Source organism: Schistocerca piceifrons, chromosome 3 (assembly GCF_021461385.2).
Source record: "Schistocerca piceifrons isolate TAMUIC-IGC-003096 chromosome 3, iqSchPice1.1, whole genome shotgun sequence".
Lineage (NCBI taxonomy): Eukaryota > Metazoa > Arthropoda > Insecta > Orthoptera > Acrididae > Schistocerca > Schistocerca piceifrons.
In genome coordinates this window covers 525,216,028-525,241,549 of record NC_060140.1, presented here as the reverse complement: position 1 = coordinate 525,241,549, position 25,522 = coordinate 525,216,028, and the positions used below count along the sequence as shown (strand labels likewise).

The 25,522-nt window shown below is 42.6% G+C and overlaps 1 pseudogene; it reads right to left on the bottom strand.

The window, feature by feature from the left end:
• Nucleotides 1-8,794: 8,794 nt before the first annotated feature.
• Nucleotides 8,795-8,912, bottom strand: LOC124790726 (annotated as a pseudogene).
• Nucleotides 8,913-25,522: the final 16,610 nt, after the last annotated feature.

Below are 25,522 nucleotides of genomic sequence, written 5' to 3'. Positions count from 1 at the left end.
ATGTGAAGTTTCATCCTCTATTTTTTGTCGCTGTAAATAGCTAGAAGCGACGGGGTATTGTACTCCGTTAATGAAATTATCGCCGAGGTCGTGATCAGGCAGGACCCTAGCAACATATCAGCGTTAATACGGAACGCGCGTGTCGCTGATCCAATTACACGAGGCCTGCATTACCGCCAGTGATCAGGGGTTCCGGTCAATGTTCTGTGCAGGGCGCCAAATCACCCGTAGCGTGACGTTGCATAACAAAGCCAGGGGCATCGAATTTCTATTCAGCGTAGGCCAGCGCCCTAGGCAGACAACGCAGTCTAATGCCAGGAACACAGGGGTCGTAGGATCAACATATGTAACGCACAATATTGTACTCAACATCGTGATTTTGCTCATTATTTTTGATGCACTTTATATAAGTCTTTGGCTCGTCTGTCTATTATTCTACGCACGACAGTATATCGACTAAAATTAGTTCCAATATCGCATACATTTTATAAGGTTCACTGAAGAATATGAACTGCGTTGCTCATCGAACTACAGTTGGAGCGATTTTGAACGACTATTATGAAACAGATAGAGGTTAGGTTTGTACCCATCGTATCAATAAAACCCAAAATTTTGCGGACAGTAAATAACTGGATTGAGAATAACGTTGTTGCAACCACTAAACGAATACAAAATTGTTAAGGCTTTCGTGGCCACTTGTTGTCAAACTGCCTATTGGCTTCTGTCTCGGGTTCTTCGGCCGACGTTCATCTAATGATTTTTCTGACGTTTCGCCAGCACGAGTGGCTGGCATTGTCAAAGCTTCACCCTCCATTGCCGGTGGTAAACTGGAACCTAGTGTTTAGCTCTGTTACACTTCCAGTGTAATTTGTGGAGTATTCATTGCTCCTCAGAACAGTTCCCAGGTGTTGCACTTCTCTTCTGAGGTGTTGCGGCTCACATATTCGTCATGCTCTCGTTACGACTATATATACCTGGCGCGCCAACGTCCGAGGGCTTCTCCGCGGTTATTTCCGGTGCGGTTCTCCTCTTGCTACCTGCGACGGTCGTTCGCTGCAGTACGGGAAGCCAGGATCCATTTACCTTAAGGCTTTCCTCTTTCTTGTTGAAACTGTTCGCGTGTTTTTGTATTTCTACAGCTTCTCTGAACAAGCGCGTGTGATAGTGCTTCTCTACAGCCAGAACTTCCGTGTCGGCGAATTTTATTACGTGGTCGGTCTCATTCAGTGCGTGCTCTGCCACGGCCGATTTCTCCACCTGCCCCAACCTGCAATGTCGCTTATGCTCTTTGATCCTGGTGTTAGTGGATCGTCCAGTCATTCCGACATAAACTTTTCCGCATGTGCATGGTATACGGTATATTCCCGACACTGCAAGTGGGTCTCTTTTCTCCTTCGCCGATCTAAGACACTCTTTGATCTTCCTCGTCGGTTTGAAAATCGTCTTTACGCCATGTTTGGACAATATACGGCCGTTTCTGTCCGTCACTCGGGAATGTATGGCAGAAAGGCCGTACCCGACATTTCTTTTTCTGGTTCCTTACTTCGCCTAGTGTTTAGTTCTGTTACACTTCTAATGTAATTTGTGGAGAACTCATTGCTCCTCAGAACAGTTTCCAGGTGTTGCATTTCTCTTCTGAGGTGTTGCGGCTCACATATTCGTCCTGCTCTCGTTACGAGCGTACTAATCATGCCTCTTTTCTGGCTCGGGTGGTGGTTTGAAAGTTTGTGCAGGTATCGGTCCGTGTGTGTCGGTTTTCGATACACGCTGTGTCCCAGGTTTTCGCCGACCCTTGTGACCAGCACATCTAGAAATGGCAGTTTCTTGTCCTTTTCTACTTCCATGGTAAATGTTATGTTGGCATGGAGGCTGTTCAACTGTCTTAGGAAGTCACCGAGCTGTTCTTCGCCATGGATCCACACCACAAAAGTATCATCGACGCACCTGTACCACACCTTAGGTTTGCAAGTCGCCGAGTCCAGTGCCTGTGCTTCGAATTGTTCCATGAAGGAGTTGGCCACCACTGGACTGAGAGGGCTACTCATGGCGACGCCTTCCAGCTGTTCGTAGAAATCGCCATTCCGAGTGAAATAGCTCGCGGTGAGACATGCATGGATTGGATCAGGAACTTCTGGACATTTTCTATCTACTAAGTAGCAGAATGCATCGAGACGACTGGGACAAGATCGACAGCATCACTCACAGGAGAATGCAGAACGAAATCGAGCGCTGCACCGAGCGGCAGAAGAAAAAGTTTGAAAGATGCCGGAAGCAGACCGACAATGCAATTCCCGACATGTCACACACAGTGGTCAACCTCACTGAACGACAATTGACCGAAGAGGAAGTGTCTGTTCTTCAAAAAGGAGGGAATTTCGCTATCATCCCGAGAACTATACCTATGGAGGACATCATTGCCAACACCGAAGCAGCCATTCGGACCCTTCCTTGTGAAAGGGCAGTGGAAATACGCACTGAAACAGCCATAATACTGCGCCGAGCAAAACCACTAGCTGGCAACCTGAAGAAAGAAGAGGTACAAGCCATTAACAATCTCAACGCCGACAAGAGTATATTGGTACTGCCTGCCGATAAGGAGAATGCGACTGTCGTAATGAAGAGCGAAGATTATGAGCAAAAGATCCGAGAACTATTAGATCCGACGACGTACCGAAAACTAAGCGCAGATTCGACGCAGGGTATCACTCGGAATACGAATCGACTAATCAAGGCGTCTTCTCTGCCGGCGGACATACAGAGAAACCTGCGCAACGCAGAAGCCCTACCACCTCGGCTGTATGGATTACCCAAGATCCATAAGAACAACGTTCCACTGAGACCGATCGTTAGCGCTCCCGGCTCACCAACGTATAAACTGGCAAAACACTTGGCCTCTCTGCTCCAGCCACACGTGGGGAAGACCGACAAATACATTAAGGACTCAGGACATTTCATTGAGAAGCTGAAGAAACAAACTTGCACCAAACGACATCATGGTCAGCTTTGATGTTGTTTCGTTATTTGCGAAAGTTCCACTCAATGACGCTCTGGAGCACATCGGTTCCATTTTCCTACAAGACATCAGAAAAGCTCATCCATGCATGCCTCACCACGAGCTATTTCACGTGGAATGGCGATTTCTACGAACAGCTGGAAGGCGTCGCCATGAGTAGCCCTCTCAGTCCAGTGGTGGCCAACTCCTTCATGGAACAATTCGAAGCACAGGCACTGGACTCGGCGACTTGCAAACCTAAGGTGTGGTACAGATACGTCGTTGATACTTTCGTGGTGTGGAGCCATGGTGAAGAACAGCTCGATGACTTCCTAAGACACTTGAACAGCCTCCATGCCAACATAACATTTACCATGGAAATAGAAAAGGACAAGAAACTGCCATTTCTAGATGTGCTGGTCACAAGGAACGGCGAAAACCTGGGACACAGCGTGTATCGAAAACCGACACACACGGACCGATACCTGCATAAACTGTCAAACCACCACCCGAGCCAGAAAAGAGGCATGATTAGTACGCTCGTAACGAGAGCAAGACGAATATGTGAGCCGCAACGCCTCAAACGAGAAATGCAACACCTGGAAACTGTCCTGAGGAGCAACGAGTACTCCACAAATTATATTAGAAGTGTAACAGAGCCAAACACTCGCGAAGTAAGGAACCAGAAAAAGAAATGTCGGGTACGGCCTTTCTGCCATACATTCCCACAGTGACGGACAGAATCGGCCGTATATTGCGCAAACATGGCGTAAAGACGATTTTCAAACCGACATGGAAGATCAAAGAATGTCTAAGATCGGCGAAGGAGAAGAGAGACCCACTTGCAATGTCGGGAACATACCGTATACCATGCACATGCGGAAAAGTTTATGTCGGAATGACTGGACGATCCACTAACACCAGGATCAAAGAGCATAAGCGACATTGCAGGTTGGGGCAGGTGGAGAAATCGGCCGTGGCAGAGCACGCACTGAATGAGACCGCCTACGTAATAAAATTCGCCGACACGGAAGTTCTGGCTGTAGAGAAGCACTATCACACGCGCTTGTTCAGAGAAGCTGTAGAAATACAAAAACACGCGAACAGTTTCAACAAGAAAGATGAAAGCCTTAAGTTAATCGGATCCTGGCTTCCCGTACTGCAGCGAACGACCGTCGCAGGTAGCAAGAGGAGAACCGCACCGGAAATGACCGCGGAGAAGCCCTCGGACGTTGGCGCGCCAGGTATATATAGTCTGCGGCCGCGAGGACCAACCGAACTAGCGCGAGGCTCAAACAGCTCTATCCTATGCTCAACAGGCGTAGCACACTGAACAGAAGGGTGTCGAGGTCCATGTACATGACACTTATCCGACCCCTGATGACGTACGCAGCTCCTGTCTGGGGATACGCTGCGCCTACACGCCTGCGCCGTCTGCAGCTCATACAAAACAAAGTACTCAAAATCATAAGCAATGCTCCACGATACACACGCATCGCGGACCTTCACCGGGAATACCGACTTGAGACTCTCACGGAGGTAATCCACAAACTCACCACAAGACTATACAGAAACTCCAGACATTCGCAGAACGCGTTTATTCTGAATCTGGGGAACTACGACCACAACCATAGATGGAAACATCAAAGACCAAAAGACATACTTGTAAGGACAGAACATCTATGGCCCAGCATACGCAAACATAACGGCACAGGCGAGCCCCTGTTAATCAGACGCCACTACTGGATATCCAGCTGGAATACACTGCCGAATAACTGGCACCACACAGGGAAGCCGTACCGTACACTGCATGCAGACAAGCTCCACACATCCCCCACACAGTGAGATGATCTATGGCCGATCTCCCACTACTGTATAACGATCTTGATTGTTCCAGGAATGCAGCAGCAGCAGCAGCAGCTGGGACACATCGCCATCGCTTGTCACGGTAATGATGCATGATACCTATACTAACAAATCCAACCTTGCATGAACTATCGCAGCTAGTAAGCCACTACTGCTCTTACTACCCATCCCACTGTCGCAGAGGTTTCTTTCCCACGGCACGAGCCATGGCACTTTTTTTCCTCTGCTCTTCAAATCGCTACCCTCACTCGCGTTTCGTCAACTATCTATCACCTGATGGACCGTGTCAATGCGTAGCCCTACCCAGACGCACGGACAACATCACAGCCCAGCATCCTGTGATCCACTTACTAGACAACTAACATGTTTACGGAGGTGACAGTAGAACTTTTGGTTTGGTCACCACGTTGGTGCGGGCGTGGAGGGGCCCCATCTCTATTATTATAAAGTTCGGCTCCAGTTCACCACCGGCAATGGAGGGTGAAGCTTTGACAATGCCAGCCACTCGTGCTGGCGAAACGTCAGAAAAAACATTAGATGAACGTCGGCCGAAGAACCCGAGAGAGAAGTCAATAGGCAGTTTGTCACTAAACGAATGTTAAGATGTTAAGATACAGTCCTATTACAATTCGGAATAAAATTACATTGTGAAGCTGCTTGGCTACAATCCTGCAATTTCTAAATATCGCAATTACGCACACAACTGACTGCATCCGTCTAGAGAAACTAATTATAAATTCCTTGTTACGACCAGCAGTGAGAGCCTTACTTCACCGCATCCCAAAAGCAACGCCTTCCTTCATTGTGTCCGATACACAAATCTCCTTATGGTATTTTAACCGTTATATCTCAGTCTGCTCGCTCGTCATGGGCTACAAATTTCAGCGCTCTCCCAGCCTCTAATTAGTGATGTCAATCGCTCTGAATTACTGCAGTTATTTACAAGAGTATGGTAAGATAAGGACGAATAACACAAGGAAATAGGTGCAGAAACTATATACTCTTGTGTGCTCTCATTTGTTTGTGAACATTACTGTTGCGCTGATACTGTTTGTTAATGCTGATGGGTAAATAAGTATTTTTATTCTGTATATCGTTCCGTCAGTCGATACTGTCGCTTCCAATGTGCCATCTAAAGATAACTTGCTGATTATCGTATCTGCTTTAGATCAGCAGTAATAATTTTACCAACAGTTATTTACTGCAACAATGTTATTAATACTATATCCCAAAATAATTAAGACAGAACGAAGTTCAATTTTATAATAGTGTTTCTAATTTCTCCGCATCTCCGCTGGAAAACAACTTATTGTTGAATGCACTCTAAAGTTATACCGAGTGATCAAAAAGTCAGTATAAATTTGAAAACTTAATAAACCATGGAATAATGTAGATAGAGAGGTAAAAATTGACACACATGCTTGGAATGACATGGGGTTTTATTAGAAAAAAAAAACCATATTGCTAGACGCGTGAAAGTTCTCTTGCGAGCGTCGTTTGGTGGTGATCGTGTGCTCAGCCGTCACTTTCGTCATGCTTGGCCTCCCAGGTCCCCAGACCTCAATCCGTGCGATTATTGGCTTTGGGGTTACCTGTGTATCGCGATCGACCGACAGCTCTAGGGATGCTGAAAGACGAATGGTTCAAATGGCTCTGAGCACTAAGCGACTTAACTTCTGAGGTCATCAGTCCCCTATTACTTAGAACTACTTAAACCTAACTAACCTAAGGACATCACACACATCCACACCCGAGGCAGGATTCGAACCTGCAGCAGCGTGGTTCCGTCTTATTTTGTCGTGAAGATCATTTCTCCCAATGTATGTGGGTGACGGACTTGATAGCCATTTCATGCGGGTCGGAGTGGCCGAGCGGTTCTAGGCGCGACCGCTACGGTCGCAGGTTCGAATCCTGCCTCGGGCGTGGATGTGTGTGATGTCCTTAGGTTAGGTAGGATTAAGTAGTTCTAAGTTATAGGGGACTGATGACCTCAGAAGTTAAGTCCCATAGTACTCAGAGCCATTTTTGAACCACTCCGACCGGCGAAAGACAACATCAGACGCCACTGCCTCACCATAACTCCGGACATGCTTTACAGTGCTGTTCACAACATTATTCCTCGACTACAGCTATGTTGAGGACTGATGGTGGACATATTGACCACTTCCTGTAAAGAACATCAGCTTTGCTTTGTCTTACTTTGTTATGCTAATTATTGCTATTCTAATCATATTAAGCGCCATCTGTCGGACATCTTTTGAACGTTTGTATTTTTCGGTTCTAATAAAACCCCATGTCATTCCAAGCATGTGTGTCAATTTGTACCTCTCTATCTACATTATTCCGTAACATGTTTTCCAGGTAGGTATGCAACAGCGTAGTCATTGTGGAGGATGGTCACGTCGTATCGGCTGATGTCATTTGAGGTACATCCTAACTCTCTGAACTCAAACGAACCTCATTTGCGTCTCTGTGAGTGTTAGAGCGAAATGGTTGAGTACATGTTTGCAGAATACGCCGACATGACCCTTCTGAACGGCGAGCTTCACGGTAATGGAAGTGTTGCTCGTTGCCTTTGTCAGGATTATTCTCTACAACATCTGACTCTATCGCACACGATTTTCGCCATAATTACGCAACGGGTTCGAAAAGAGTCCCTCCACCGTCAGCAGGCGTGACTCTGATGATCGAAAGAGACGCCGCACACCCGTACTGCATGTCAATGAGTAAACGAGCTATTTATTCTGCTATTAATGAGTGGAATTGTAGAACAGGTGACATACTGGGTCATGTCTATAATCAATTACTCATAGAAGCGGTCGCGTTATCAACATGTTTTGAAATGGTTGTAGCTCACTCCCCTCTAAAAGTCCTGGAAGTTTGTAACGGAAATTTTCAAAACAACGTACATTCTCATTTTAGTAGTTTTTTACATTGGCTAAAAATGCGAGAAATAACTTCATGAATACTGATGGAGAAATGATGTGTATCACCGTGTGGCGGAAGCGATTTAGTTTGCGAATTTATTATTTTATTTCGCTTCATTTATATATTTTTAAGCCTGTAGGGGCAGTTGCCGTCCCCCATCCCTCGCTAGGTATGCCATGGGAAGGTTAACAGACATCTTTCGCCACACCACGAGCTGCATACAAAATATTTAATTGCCAGAACGATATTCAGGCATAGAGGCCATCGTCAGTAACATCTGTTACAGAGGACACACAAACAAATGTATAAATATCGGTATCTACATCATTTTGCATATATAACAGTAAACTACTTAAATATTATGCACATCCTTAACAAGCGACGAACGTGTGCATTATAAAATACCCGTGATGTGAAAATTGAAGTGGAGCTAGAAAACACAGAGCGCCGTGGAAATTTAAAATTCAATTATAGCCATGTCTATTTGATCATAATCGGACCGGCCTCTGCAGTAGCCAGGTCGTCATGCGTACGTGTTTCAGCTGTCAAACAGTAGACGGCCACTCTGCCTGTTCACAATGAATAGCCGTGACACGGAATGAAAACGTAGATATGGAGGTCATGGAAGGTCGACGTCGATTACTGGGAATTGCTACAACGGGTAGATGGATTACAATTCAGCAGAACACTAATTTATTTGTGTGATATTATGCCCTATTACCTTGTGCTGCGAGATGGGCTGTACATTCTCAGTGCGTTTCAGTTCCTGCATTGACAGCAGTTAGATAATAATCATTAACTAAGTCCGAACAGGCCTTGGAAGGCCCAACGGCACCGACCGGCCGCCGTGTCATCTTCAGTCCACAGGCGTCACTGGATGCGGATACGGAGGGGCATGTGGTCAGCACACCGCTCTCCCGGCTGTATGTCAATTGACGAGACCGAAGCCGCTACTTCTCAATCAAGCAGCTCCTCAGTTTGCCTGACAGGGACTGAGTGCACCCCGCTTGCCAACGGCACTCGGCAGGCCGGTTGCTCATCCATCCAAGTGCTAGCCCAGCCCGACAGCGCTTAACTTCGGTGATCTGATGGGAACCGGTGTTGTCGCTGCGGTAAGGCCGTTGCCAACAATAATGACACTACAGTTAAAAATGTAGCTATTATTTTTTTTAGTATATGTCTACACCTACATCTACATCTACATCGATACTCTGTAAATAATACTGAAGTGCCTGGCAGAGGGTTCATCGAACCACCTTCGCAATAATTATTTGTTATTCCAATCACGAACAGCACTCGAAAAAACGATCACCTATATCTTTCCGTGCGAGCTCTTATTTCCCTTATTTTATTATCATGATCGTTTCTTCATATGTAGGTCAGCATCAACAAAATATTTTCGCATTCTCAAGAGATCGTTGATCATTGAATTTTCGTGAGAAGATTCCGCCGCAACGGAAAATTCCTATGTTTTAATTATGTCCACCCCAGACCCTGTATCGTCTACGTGACACTTAAAACGTCCCCTTAGAACAATTATACATGACTGTGCTTAAACTGACACACAATATCTTTTAAGCGCAACGCAATCTGACTTCCAATAATCCCTACAAAAGAATGACCCTGACTAACATTAACCTATACCTTTCACAAATCACTTACCTCACAAAAATCTTCGTTACTCGAACTACTGCAATACAGCGAGCGCCACTACTGCCAGCTAAATAAAATATTCAAACTACTGAAGGCACTAACTACTGATAGGCATAGTTAGCAAATGAAAGATTTTGATAGAGAAGAAACAATGTATCTACCTCAATAGTGTTCAAAAGTCATGATGTATATAGCAGTTCATGATATCCAGTATTACAAATTTCAAAACTCCGCCATCTCTCTCCCCACATCCACCACTGCTGGCGGCTCACCTCCAACTGCACAGCGCTACGCGCTGTTAACATCCAACTGCCCAACACTACAATAGCAGACAACAATGCAAACTAGCCACAGACTGCACACAGCACAGCCAGTGATTTTCGTACAGAGCGCTACGTAACGTTGCCGATAAGAAAACATAAACAGCCTACTTACACACTCTCTCCACTATTTAGCGGTATAAGAAAACATGCTGCTTGCCTTTGAGCTTTCTGATTGTACTCCGCTGTCTTTGGTTTGCCTTCCCTACAACATTTTTTTGTGTGTTCTTTCTAATTTCAGTTATTCGCAATTGTGATTCATAAGTATTTAGTAGAATTTACGGCGTTTAGATTTGATGATTTATCATGGAACCGAAATTTAACAGTTTCCTTTTAGCACTTATATGAATGACCTCACACTTTTCATTATTTAGGGTTAATTTCCAATCTTCGCACCACCCAGATACCTTTTCTAAATCGCTTACAATTTGTTTTGACCTTCTCATGAATTAACTAGACGATAAACGACAGCATCATCTGCAAATAACTTAATGCAGCTGCTCGGATTGTCTCCTAAATCTTTTATATAGATAAGAAACAGCAGAGGTTCTATAACGCTATCCTGGAGAACGCCAGAAATCGCTTTTTTTTCACTGAACGACTTTTCGTCAATTACTAATAGAGAACAACGTACTGTGGGGCGGCAGGTGGAATAATTGTTAATGTTCCTATTATTTATTTAATGCTGTTGTTTGCCATTCTCAACACTGGCTCTCTAACTACAATATTGGCAACCAGAAAGTGATTAGCAAAAGGTGAAGCCTGTAATTAGAATTTCTAGTGCCCACTTCATCTGAGAAATACATTTATAGCTTCAACTTATAGCTCTGAGGAATTAGGAGATTGTCTGGGATTCATAATCAAAAACCATTCTCTCTAAAATGTTCACTATATTCTGAAAGTCACAGACCAAAAAGAATCCACCCAATCCAACTACCAGAGCAGTTCAGAGTCTAATGTGCTGATGCAACTGTAACTGTTCAAATTAAATGTTTAAGTGAATGCTCGCCATAATTTGATGATAATGTTCATCAAACGCCACGCTAATAATGGTAGAATGTCTGTCCTGCGGCGGCACGTGAAAATACGACATACGCAAACTAAAGATAGATCATTAACGTCATCCCAAAATTAACACGTCACTCGAAAACGATTTCATGGTTACGCGTATCCCGAGTAACTTATTACTGCATCCGAGTCTGTTTATATCAACGATACCGACGCGACGCGACGCGACGCGACGCGACGCGACGCGACTCCCGGCACAGGTGGTGCGCTATCAGCGTCTGGAGAGAACTGGGGCCTTCCTTTTCTCGCGCAGCGTTCTTACATATAAAGCCGCGGTGCGAACGGCTAAGGGAACGCCTGACCAAATCTGATCTCCCGACTAGCCGCTGGGCTAGTAATGCACCACTTTAAGTTATCGAATAAATCATTGCGTCCTTTGCTGTTGGCCGATGAAGCTCTCAATTTAAATGTGCAATCAGCACACAGGTAAGTAATTATAATAAAAGTCTGACGTGGCTAAGTCAAATATTTTGGGCGAGATAATTAATTAAATTACACTACACGCAGTAGACGAGCTCTGAACTTGCCCTTTGTAGATACGCTATCGCTATAGTTTTATAATTATTCAGTTGAAACTTCTCACATCTTTATGATTACAGCGGATCTCCCTTCTACTTAAATTTAAACATCTTAGCTTTATTTATTCGCCTACTTAATCCATCTTGCTTCCTTAATTTTTAAGATAAAAACCAGAAAATCATGATTTTCAACTAAAATTTTAATTTGTGAGATCCAGAATACTGTTTCTACTAAATTATTATGCAAAAGGAATCTAAATATAAATTTTTAAGTTTCTAGCTCTTTTCTGTTGCGCCAATGATTTTTACAGAAAAATGTCCAAATATCGAAAATGGTTAAAAGTTATTGAACTGATATTCAACACGTATTGATTTAGTATTACTCCTGACATGCTAGAAACGTTTCAGGTTATTTACTTGATTTTTAAAGTATTGCGCAACATTTATGACATCAGAGCTAGTTACAGCGGACTGGCTGGCACACAATGGGAAGACTGATGTCAATTTTATAAGGCGCGAGTATGCTGCTTCCCTACAGTACATGAAATATTATTATTACTGCTGCTATTGTGATCGGTAATTACAGAACTCTAGAGCCATTCCATATCAAGCTTACAAAAACCGACTGTTACGAACACTCATAATTGTACCATTGGGGTAAATTTCAGGAGGATAATGCCCGCATGCACACAGCGAGTGTTTCTGCTGCTTGTCTTCGTCTTTGCCAAACACTAGCATGCCAACTAGATCTCCAGATCTCTCCCTAATGAAGAACATTTGGTGCATTATGGGCGCGACCCTTCAACCAGCCCGGGATTTTAAGGGTCTAAAGCCCCACTTGGAGAGAATTTTCCAGATATTCTTCAGGAAGATATCCAATAACTGTCAGTCATTCCAAGTCATCCAAATTTTCTGTAATTGTGATCATTTGTTTGTCTGTACACATATGTCTCATCTATGGGGTCCCTCCCATTAGGATAATTACTTCAGGGTGCATATTTCTTTCTTTATCTGGACGAGAGCCCATTCATAACCCCTCAAGGTGGTCATGAGCGATTTTTTTTTTAAATTACCTGTTTATCTGCCGTTGTGCTGTGCTAAGAAATTATGCTTGTGAAAGACAGACTGTTGCAGGAGAATAGCACCGAAATATGGAAACGAGGTTATGGAAAGCTGTCAACATGAAGCGTAGTGGGGAGCTGTTGAAGGGTATGTTTCTTGTCCATCACATCCACCCAGCGCATTCCGTACAGGACACAGTTACATTTCCAGTTAACTGTAAGAACAATTATTATTTCCTATAGTATGAAACATGTATATTGTTGTCCTTTCTATCTTATATTATGATATATATTTTCGAATATATATGATGCGCCCTGTTCTGCAAGTACACTGTTTACTTCGCGCTGTGGAAATGGACTTGACTCGTGGTAACCCACATGAGAGACAGCGCCTCAAGTCTTACTCAGTTTCACAAAAGCACAGGGTTTCATGTAGACCACTAAAATTGTTGGCGGGCTACAGAGAATGCTATGATTCGAGTTTTACTGGGACCATAATAGTTACACGTATAATACTTTTGACCAGTACTCTCTCACCCACACCCCTCCCACCTGATAAAGCGACTGATTCCATTAAGAATCTATTACATATTAATTGCACAGAACTATGTGGCATACAATTACATGATTTTGCAGGTGTATTAAGCGGTATATTTGGATACTGTCTACAGAATGTGTTACAAACAGAATTAGTAGTCAAATGTAATAAATTGTTATGAATAGAATTAGTAGTGAAGTGTAATAAATTAAAAGAGCATGCCTCGTGCTGTAGTTTTACTTCATGTAGAGCGAAATATAAAAAGCTAAACATTGTGTTCTTTTATTATTTTGACGGGTGTGTCAGCGAGCAAAAGCATCGCTAAGTGCTTTTATTCTCAAATACTGAATTAATACAGTCTTCCTGACTTCCATGCCACGAGTTGTGCTGCCTCAACACACATATGCAAACACTGATACTAGACTTATTCTGTTAAACGTTGAATGTAACATTATAGCTCTTAATGAGTGAATTACGACAGTATTTTAAATTTTTAAATTTGGTGAACAATTATATGAAGTACTGGTCTTCCTGGAACAGACTCATCCTGCCACATCAACCTGCTTTGGAAGGCAGCCCGCATCAGGTACGAGAAACTGATTTCCTGGCCCCGACATGTAGGCTGCCCTGAATGACAGTAGTGCTGTGTTGGAATAGTATCGGCGTGCTTTATCGAACTGCGCTGGTATGATAGCCTATACATCAGGGCAAATAAATGATTTCGAGTCCCTAATGTGTAGCCTGCCCTGAATGACATGTGTTTTGGGATTAGTATAGGCCTTTCTTACTGAAAAGTACTGCATTGGCTACACTTTCCGATGAGCTTGGCTGGGGACAGGTTGAGATGGATAGAGGAGGAGATGGACAGAGTGTGGGGGAGGAAACAATGGACAGAGAGAAGGGAATAGGGAGAGATTCATGAGAAATGAGGAAGGTGTAGAGGGATTGGGGGCAAGTGGAACAGGAACAGGGGGAGGTGGAGATGAAAACGCAGAATGGGAGGAGGATAAGATGCCAGCCGGAGTGGCCGAGCGGTTCTAGACGCTACAGTTTGGAACCGCGCAACCGCTACGGTCGCAGGGTCGAATCCTGCCTCGGGCATGGATGTGTGTGACGTCCTTAGGTTAGTTAGGTTTAAGTAGTTCTAAGTTCTAGGGGACTGATGACCTCAGAAATTAAGTCCCATAATACTCAGAGCCATTTCATCCATTTTGGAGGATATGATCAGAGGCAGAAGGCCGAAAGATTATTTCAAAGAGTGTTGACGGAAGAAATGGAGAAAGAGAGGGGAGGAGGGGATACACGTGGGAAAATGAGAGTGAGAGAGAGGAAGAGATGCACACAGAGAGAAGGAGGGGACGGTGTGTTCAATATATGTGTCGAATCTGTACGTCCGCAGCTCGTGGTCTCGCGGTAGCGTTCTCGCTTCCCGAGCACGGGGTCACGGGTCGATTCCCAGCGGGGTCAGGGATTTTCACCTGCCTCGAGATGACTGGGTGTTTGTGTTGTCCTCATCATTTGATCATCAGTCATGAATGTAGCGAGTTTGGACTGAGCAAAGGTTGCGAATTTGTACGGGTCCTGATAACCGCGCAGTTGAGTGCCCCACAAACCAAACATCATCATCATCATCATCATCATCATCATCATCATCGAATGTGTAAGTAGGTGAAGCTGTGAGGAAAAGGCCAGTATACACATATATAACCGTTATAGTTGTGCTTGCATGCCCTGTTGCAGGCAACTAAGAAACAGATCATTTTAGCTAATAGCATCAACAAAGCCGCGCGGGATTAGCCGAGCGGTCTTGGGCGCTGCAGTCATGGACTGGTCGCGTCGGAGGTTCGAGTCCTTCCTCGGGAATGGGTGTGTGTGTGTTTGTCCTTAGGATAATTTAGGTTAAGTAGTGTGTAAGCTTAGGGACTGATGACCTTAGCAGTTAAGTCCCATAATGTTCACACACATTTGAACATTTTGGAGCATCAACAAATTGAATGAAATATAGTTATACAGGCCGCTGCTTTTGCGTTACCAAATTCGTTTCACCCCGTGTATTCTGCTGAAACTTTTCTCAGTGACGCCTTTCTCTTTTTCACAGATGAAGAAGCCAGAATAACGCCAAGTTGAGTTTCGAGATGCGACGTGTCATGAACACCCAAAATGCAAATTTGACCACACTAAATCTTCTGTCGCTGGGAAAACTTGTAGGGTTTTATGTAGAGAAGTACTAACAGGAAGTTTCACGGTCGGTAGACGTTTTCGAGATGCTCATTACAACTTTGTGATTACGCTTTGGGTTTTGCACTGCTGAGATGTCCAATTTCACTCTGATTTGGGCTGAGACCTACGGTGGCGGGTTGCGCCTCTATGCAGAGGCCGGCCGTGTCGCAGCAGGCACATTACTTGGAGCGCGACAGCCGGCAGTGGGGACGGCGCGGCGCACGCAGTAATCACCGCGCGCCGCTTTGTGGAGCTGTCCGTCTAATTACCTGCCACGACGCGCTCCTGACCCAGGGCCGTGCGCTGCACGCGCCGCTCCTCTGCTGCACTCCGCCGAGAACTTTGAGCACGCGAAGCGCCGGCTGCCCCTCAGATGCACAGTAGAGGTGGGCCAAACGGTTATTCTGGAGTAACCGTTATCACAGTTCCAGTTATTCTTTGATAACCGTTACCGTTAACCGTTATTAATAACTGCCAAGTTATTTTTCGCTAGCGAATACCGAATACTCCGACAGTTAAATAACGACATAGTTGGAATCCATCAGTTTAGTTATCAGTATAACTGCGAGTAGTGTGAAATAGCAGGAATGTCGTATGAATCGTGTCATAACCTTAGCTTATTAACTCCGGGTACATTTTAGTTGATGTTAGAACGATTATTAGTGTTTCATATTATATGTTTGTAGGTTATCGGTCGCTATTAGAAATATTATCTTCGCAGCTGCGACAGAAAGGACGCGGAACTTCGCCAAAGCACTGTTTAAGTAAAATGTTAACAACGTGCGTTTTTAAGTATGAAGTAATATGTAAACTGAGTACTGTAGGTTAAATTCGAAGCTTAATTTCTTGTGCTGCTCACATAATAGAATAAAGTGTACAGCCTTGTAATACAACAAAAAATATACGTAATGTGACAGATTCGTTTACTCCTGTGCTGTAAAAGCTAGTCCTATTGGGGAAAGTGTGAGTACGCTAATCCAAGTTTTATGTCAGATTTGCAAACTGCTCGATTTCTCCAGCGACAGCATGTTTATAACATATGAAGACATGCAGATCGAAAAGGTTGACAGTGTTACATTTCTGGGACTACAACTCGATAATAAATTCAGATGGGAAGGGCATACCACATTTTTTCATTCTATTATTTCATAAGGGAGCATATTCTGTGGTAACTTATCAAACGTAGCGAAAGTTTTTCGCATGTAAAAGCGTGTAGTAAAAATCGTTTGTGGTATCAATTCAAGAACATCACGTAGGAACCTGTTCAAGGAACTTTGTATTCTAACCACTGCTTCCTAGTATATTTATTCCTTAATGAAATTTGTTACAAGTATTTCCAACCAATAGCTTAATACGTAATATCAGTACTAGAAATGGGAACAGCAATCTACATAAAGACCTAAAATTACTTACCTTGGTCCAAAAGGGGTCCAATATTCAGGAACATGCATTTTCAATAAACTGCCAGCAAGTCAGCAACCATTAAAAACTTGGTTTCAGATAAGGCACGGTTTACAGTGTGTTTGAAAGACTATTTGATACAGAAGTGTCTGATTCCACCCATCGTCAATATTCCGGAAATGGCTATTTTAAGTGTGTCTATGACGTCACTACATACACATGGCAACAAACACGAAGATACATATAAATAATACAATAACATTTCCCACCAAAAATACAATCAAACCAATGGGACAACTGCGGGAAGTTGGGGGTTTTAGGGTGAGGACAAGCTAGTAAAAAAAACACACCATGATCCCAAAACACAAAATGAAGAACAAAAAGAAAAAAAATACAGCATTCTGCTACACCAACAGAAATCTGCAGGAATCGGACACTTCCCTTGAACAATATAGGTCAACTATAGGTGACCATACCAAAACACCAATACCCACAACTAAAAGTACCAAAATTGGAATCAGACATTTCCCTTGACCTACATAGGTCAACCTCAGATTACGATACTAAAACATCAACACACACAACTATGAAAATGGGAATCGGTCATTTCCGGTGACCTATATAGGTCCACCACAGCTACTGATGCCAAAAAACCAACACCTACAACTGCGAAAAATAAAACCACAATCCCAAAAGTCCACAAATCAATCATCCCTACATAAATTAAATCACATTCAATACTTCATAAATACACAAAACATCACAGCTAGAAAAAAAAAAAATTAATTACCACCAACAAATTCCGGCACTGCAACCTAGATCGACAGCCCCCCCCCCCCCACACACACACACAAAAACCAACTCATAAACACCGTGCCGTAATGACATTCACACACCACAACACCTTTACGTCGAAGCAAACGGGTGGAATCAGACGCTTCCATTGACCCCTCCTTCTACTCTGTAGATGAATATCGTAACAGAGACTGATAGACCAGCTTAGGTAAAAATTCTGCTATATTTCAGTTTTGAAAGCACTTGGTTGCAACAGTCAAGATCGGGTATTCTGTGTACGATAAATTTATTAAAAGTACGTAACTGTGTTTTATTTTGTCAGTGTACCAATTCTGAAAATATTAGCAGTTACTGTGATATATTCACATATTTTGACAATCTCCTGACAAATGATGAGGATAATAATTATTATATTCCACTGTATTATGTTATACTTTCTGACATGTTATTTGTCATTCGCGATGGCCAGCGGCTATTTCCGTAGCAGTACGAAAATATTTGTTCGCTCCAGTTACTATCCTCTCTGGAAATATCACCTGGAACTACGACCTTTCACTGGAGTCACCGAGTCAGGAACGTCTAGACACACAGTTATTCCGTTACCAGCTTCCAGGTTATCTGTGGTGGTAGCCCGATAACTACCAGAGAACTAGAACTACGAGCCGATAAAGATAACTGCCAGAGGAGAATACCGGTCTCTGACAGTTATTTCCATAGTCGCTCGAATTCCTTAGTAACTTTCCTTGTACTACCCGTCCAAGCTAAATTAACACGTAAGGCGGTGACTTAAGGGAACGACCGTACTTGTTAATGCCTGTACTGCAGCTCCTATCAGCCACGGCTCGGACATTAACTTTGTTTAATTGTTTATGTTAAAAGTAACGAAGGCCCACGAAATAGTACACAGTTCTTATCAACAGATGGCGCGCAGTCTCACAGTTATTCCCATGGTGTACAGAACGCCTTCCAAATGCGCAGTACGATATTCGGTCAACAGATGGCGCGAGGCACTGTTGACACTAAACAGTTATTGAAATAACTGCCAGAATCAGAGGAACGGTTATCGCAGTAACCGTTACTTCTCAGTAACCGGTTATTTCTATCAGTTACGTTATTTTTTGCCACCTCTAATGCACAGTAGCGGACCAAAGAGGCCGTGCGCTCTACTTGTGGGCTCTTTCCTGGCCTTGGGTCCAGAGTCGCGGCTCGTGCAGCGCTCGAGTGAATCAGCCTGTACCAGTGCGTCTTTGCCTGCGAAGATCGTCCGTCGGGCCATACTCGCAGCAGATCTGAGCTCCAATAGGAACTACGTAATTATTCGAGGTGCTGCCTTTCATTCGTATATCCTGAACGCAATACTTCTCTAAATATTTGAACGACATTAACCTTCCTGCCACAAGGTGGAATATCAGAACACATGTCAAAGAGCCGTGTCGTATACGACACGTCACTTAAAAAAATGTTTTCCCCCTTATAAATCGCGCTCATTTGTTTTAAATACGTAATACTCACCAATCCCCACAAACGCTATTTCTTGCGCAAAAGAAACCAAACAAGAAGTGCGTGATCCGACGTCTGCTTGTGGTAGGATGGCTAAGAACAAGTAACAGGTTGTAAGCAGAAACGACCCAACGACAATACCCTGTTCGTCGTCAGGAGGTGAGTGTTGGCATCGGAGCACCACACAAAGACCTTTTTATTAGGTCGCTTTCTTGTCTTATTATTCGGTAAACATTTTGCAGTCGATTTTAAACTAACTTCCCGCAACTTGCAACTTTACCGCAACTCAAAACTGGATGATAAGGTAATATTAATTATCTTAGTTTCCTGATGTGTCGCGGAGCGTACTTTGCTTACCAGTATCACATCCCGATGAGCTAGAGACTTGAAACTTTCAACATAGCTCAAGAAGTGGAAGACAATGCAGTATTAACTCGCTCTCCCGTGAGGCGTGTGCCGGAGGGTACTTTGTTTGACGCCTCATTTCTCGAAGAGTTAAACATTTGAAACTTTAAATGACAAGCAATATCATCCAGCTTTCGTATCTGTTATTTGACGGAGGATACCTTGTGTATCACTGCTATTTCCACCTTTTCCCGTTCCACTTCCAAAGATTCCGTGGTAGGAACGGTTGATGGTAAGTACCCATGTCAGCTCGCTTCCCTCTAATTTTTATCTTCTAGTTTTTTCGTAAGATAAGCGTAGGGTGAAACAATATATTCGTTGACTTGGGTGAAGAGAAACTGAAATAATTCTGAAATTGATCACATGTCTCTGCTGTAATCTCGTCAAAATGTTTTAAATCGATTGACAGCTTTGACACACAGGTCACTAAAAGGCAGAAAATAATTATTTAAATAAAAAACTATTTAATGTAACACGTTTTTGAAACGGACTGAAAAGTAAATATGGTTTCTCCTAGCTCCATATATATAGTCCTGAAAATCTGTGGTTGTGGATTTTTAATAACTATGAACACACTTACAGAATCTAAGTTGAAACACGGGGTGAAGGGAGTGGGGGTATAAAATACGGAGTGGGGGGGAGGGGGTATAAAATACGTGTTTGATGCCTGAATAGTTCACGTCCTTAAAGTTATCTGTAGAAATGAATTCACCCCATTTCATCGAACTTTGAAGGCAATCTATCTCATTCGTGGGCGAGGGCATATAAATTATCATTCTTTTATGAATTTGTAATCTCTCAGATTTTCTCGGAGTGACTGATTAATCGGTACTGCCGACAGTTCAGTCGAGTAACTTCGATTTAATTGCTTCCATTTTGTTATATTACATTTTCGTCCACGTTATAACATCCATTATTGCCATTTCTGATTTTACTCTAATTTCATTTTACTTACAATCCCTCCTGTGGTTTAAATCATCCACGTTATATTGCCCGTAGTGCTGTAAGAATTTACGTTTTAGATATTTGTATGATGATTGCCATTCAAAAAGATGTTCTCTTGTAACGAAAAATACATTGTTGAGACCACTGTACAGTCAATAGAAATAGATTATTTCGTCTTTTGTTTTTTAAGTGACAGATGGACATTTTCACATATTTAAGCATTATGATAGGCACGTGAAAATAATTAAACTCACCTGGACAAATATTCCATATGGAAAAAGAATGGTAGGAAGAAAAATTAAGTAGAATTTAAGAAGTTAAAACATTGGTTAAAATGTGACAGTGGAATAAAAATAAAAGAAATTGCGCATAAGTCAATTACTTAGTTAAAAATAATGATCAAACTCAATTCTGTCAACATTTAAAAACAAAAAGAAACTTTCAGTGTGCCTGGCGAGATTCGAACCGATGACCTTTTCTATGTGAAGTCAGTACCTTATCTGTTACGATCTCCCACCAGTATGTGAATTGTTACTGTTTTCAAGCGAAATTCCAAAATTTTTTTCGTCAATCGGTTAGGAACGAGGGCCCACCACGGTGAATGGTTGCAGGGCGTGATTCCTTGGACCTTAACCTTTATCACCGTGTAGATGGTTTCAAAAAATCGATCCCATCGTTGGGGACCTCTTCTTGTTAGTATGACTCTCTTTTTCGAACACATACTGAGTAAATCCTGCAGTCTAACACGGAACCCCTTGAATGCGAGGTCGCAAAAGACCTTTGATGTTTACGGTAGTCATCTACCCGCTTATTTGCTACCATGCAACCACAATATTGACTGCTAATGGCAACTGGGTGCGGAACTGGAAGTATGCAATGGTGAGCACAGCTTGAGGCTATGGAGCGAAGTTGAACTTCTTAGCCAGTGAGTAACTCACAACAGTGCTACAGTGCTAGTGGTATCGATGCAAAGCAGAACATTGACAACGATAAACAAAGGAAACTTTGTATTATATCTACAATAACAGTTGCCGAGGTAGACATTTCGTCAGAAAGGAACACAAGGAATGATGCAGAATGAGAAAGAAGTGGCAGATGAAATATTAGCAATTTCTGCAAGATGAATCAGTGGAATGTTTGATGTCGTATACGCTCGACTGCGTGGAAAATGTACATGAGCTTTATAATGATGACGAAACGTGCTTAACAAGTGAAAATGATATTGAAACAAGTGTCGAGACATGTAGTTCATCATCCTTGTCGGACAGGGAGCCAGAAGTCCCGTCTCGGGTGAAACGTAGTAAAGGACAATCGTTGTCCAAGGAGCGAGTACTAAACATAATTACGTACATGGAAGATCATCCGCAATATAGTAAAAAACAATTATGAACAAGTTTCGAATAATTCCGCAGCAATATGATCGTGCAGTGCATAAGAACAACTACGGATATTCAAGGGAGGACAAGGCGCACTTGTTACTGGTTTCTTGCGCGTTTCAAAGATGGTCGATACAATTCACAGGATGTGCATGATAGTGACCTACTACGATATGCACACCAAACTACGCACGAAGTGGGTTACAGCGATTTCAGGGGAAGCCGTGGATGGCTGCATAACCTCAAACAGTGATGCAGAATTGGAAGACGTAAGATAACGAATTTTCAAACGAATCAACAACTTGACGATGCACAGCAAACTGCGGAATCGACCCGAAAGTTTGTACACGAGATAAACAAACTTGTCATACCGCTTAATGATGAATTTGTTTTCGATTTAGACCAATGGGGAGTTGAAGGAGAAATACATATAAAAGGAACCCTGGAAATTAAAGGTACCGAGAGAGTTGTATCATGATTAACAATCATCAACGCCTTAACGCAGTCATGTACGATTTGTCGACTGTCAACCAGCGCGGTAAATTAGCTGGAAAGTTATTTGTCGTCTCGCGAGAATTTAGAGGTAGTCTGCCCCCCTACAATTATTTCTCGCGTTCGTGATCTTTTAAAGACAGTAGATCAGTATTTACGTCACAGCAAACGAGAGTGAGGAAATGGGCATAAGAGAACTACAATTATGGTATGAGCACTTCTTCTGACCAATAGCTGGTCAAAATAACTTGCTTTGGCTTGATTTCGTGTGTGTGTATGAAAATCATATTCATTTAAACTATCCCTCTTGAAAAGTGTGCGACATTGCAGTTCGTTCCAACTGGAATGACTGGACAAAGTCAGCCTCTGGATGATTCTTTTTTCCGTGCCTATAAAACATACTATCGCATTATCTGCAACTATTACCTGCAAGATAGGCAGTTTCACTATAAGCTCACAACAGAACTGTTTCGCAATCGATTGCATGCCGCCACATTCCATCGGTCCTCGTCACTACTTTACACCAATATGGTTCTATACGCATTCTTTATCAGTGGATACCTAGCTGAACGTCCGTTAGGGTTTGTCTCTCCCAAGAGTTCGTCTTGATCTTGAAGGGGCGAACCTTTGTGATCACTATGTCACGCCTTTTTTCGTTCGATGTGCATGGTGTTAGTTGATGGTTTGTACTGAACATATTTTATTAATGTCGTCGATGTACATTTTGTGAAGTGTAATAAATACATCCCACGCAAGGTTGATATTTGCACCTCCCGGACTCTCATTTTCTGTCGCCCTCCTGATGCGCATGGTGAGACATTAGCAGCTAACATTTCTCATGTCATAATTGTTAACACAGCAAATTCAAATGAACTAGAGATAGAACTTGCGACCTCGCTCTCAATGGGTTCCTTGTATGATGGAGAAAACATCCACTGTATTGTAGGAGTTAATTATTGATTCCATCCGTACCTGTAGCTTCCCTGCTTTTCAAGGCCTTAACAGCCTCCATCACCACTTCTCTGCATAAATCGTCGACACATCACAAGTCGATATATCCCACTTTTCCATTCAGGCTCTCCGACAGCATACCAAAGAGATCGGTAGCACGAGTATCGGAGCCACTGCCAGTGCTCTATGTTATGTATCTTTACTGTCTCTCCGTCTGCTTTTCTAAAGATTTTCTGTGAAATGTTCCTCTTTTGTTTCTAACTGACGATTTTCGTATGTCGGGTTGTTAAGATAGTCAAGTTTTATTCTTGTGTTTTATGGTCGTTTTAATATGTGGTGTCCAGATTTTAGGCCTCTTTTCTATCGTATGTCTTTCGTCTTATCCAGTGCTTCATAATCAACCTTGATCATTGATATTCTTATATCGTCTTAGAACTACTTAAACCTAACTAACCTAAGGACACACACAACCATGCCTGAGGCAGGATTCGAACCTGAGACCGCAGTAGCGGTTCCGGACTGAAGCGCCTAGAACCCCTCGGCAACAGCTGCCGGCAATATATCGTTCCATTCCTACTGAATATCTTCTACTGCTTCTGTCTGCTGCAGATTCCTATCTTTGATACAGACCTGTATCACAGACGTATGAAGAAAGAATATGAGAGTTTAAAGTTGCATTTCCCGAGTAGTATTACACATCGCGGCCAGACTTTTTGCAATAGTAGCGAAAATGTTGATACACTTTATAACATGATTTGGGCTACAACTCGGGAGAATTTTAAAGAAAGCGACTTCGGGCGTCAAAGCCTACGAATTTGCGTGATAGACGATACTTAAGAGTCTCCCATTACAAAGAAGTTACCTTCTGTTTATTGTTTATGTCCTGAAACAGTTTGCAGACAGTTCTATTTTAGAGCAAATATCGCAGTCCGTAGCAACAAGCCACTGACGACGAGTTTCTGAACGAAAACTAAGAAGTATGTTGAGGAAATGAACAGCGGAATATCTAGTGGCTGTTGAGTCGATAGCAAATAAGTTTAAACAAATAACTCAAACAAAACACACAATAATAAGAAATATCATTCCAGTAGTACATATTCGCGATCTCTCTTAGGCTATACTGTGGCGAGAGATCTCTTTACAGAGTAGGACTAAAGTAGAAAATATCCTCAAAGCCATTGCAGACGAAAGAACCGATGAGATGGACGAATAAAGCAAAACGCAAAATTATTGTTTTGTGGAAATTACTGTCATAGCATCCAGCTGAAATAATTCATGGAAATCGGCATAATGTAAATCTGTTGTCGTTTGAAATCCTCTTTCTTTCTGAATTCTAGTACCCTGTTTACTTACCTCACTCTGTAAAAGAGTCCAGGCATTTAGTTTAGTTGCATTCTTAGTTGCGCGTCTTATTTCTTATTAAATGAACTTTTTATTCAATCGGAGAGGCAACTAATGACACAGACGAGATAAATATAAAATCGTGTTGCGTAGGTAAAGAGAACAGATGTATTTGCAAACGTGTGCGCAGAACGAAACGAATCTTAAAAATAAAATACCAGAAGTAATTCTGAAAAGCCTTTGTACTTGTGCGCATAAAAACACTATATTGCGCGATTGCTATCGAAAGTGATTGCTGTCGAAACGGCCTGCTATAACTGCAGGCGCATTGCCTTTAATCACACCAACTCCATTCTCATTATTCTTTCAAAGGCACTCCGAATTATTGACGATGCATCCGAGAATTCTCCTGATCGGGGTGGAACACAGAATGCATGTTACTGAATAAAATTTACCTTCGGGGTAAGTGGATTGAAGGCTCATTTGACGAAGCATGTGATGTAGTAATATAACGTTCTACAGTAATACATCTGTAAATTCGAGTTCCGCTTTCGTTCTTGTAGCACTCGTTGCAACTTTTATGTCTGGAAAAACTTTGCCACGTGAAAAAATTCAAATCGGGGTGTGTACTGGATGCCGCGTTGAGTTTTAGTTGGACAAAATTACTGACTACGTGAATGCGCTCCAAGATATATCAGAGGAATTGTAAGTTATATTTAATGGAACGACGCTAGTAGACAACTGTGACTGTCAAATCAACTTTTGGGTTCAGTATTTGATATATAATTATCGTAAAGCATATTTCTTATAACGATACATTCAGACTTTTCAGCGAAAGAGTACCTGATTTCAAAATTAAATCTCTGATAGACGAAAGCAAAAATAGGTACGTATATTGTGAATGCTTTATACAGAAGTTTAGAATTGCTTCGAAAAGTTGCTAACATATGACGCTGTAATCGCAAAGCACAATGTCTATAAATAGCGTACTGCAGCTGAGATCTATTAGTTCCACCATTGAAAAGTGAGAGCTTTTTGAAATTATGTATTACATCAAACAACGTTTTGGTGCTGGAATACCACAGGTTAGAACACAATCATACAGCAACAAGACGCCTTTTTGAAACAGGGTTTAATGATCGAGAAGGATTC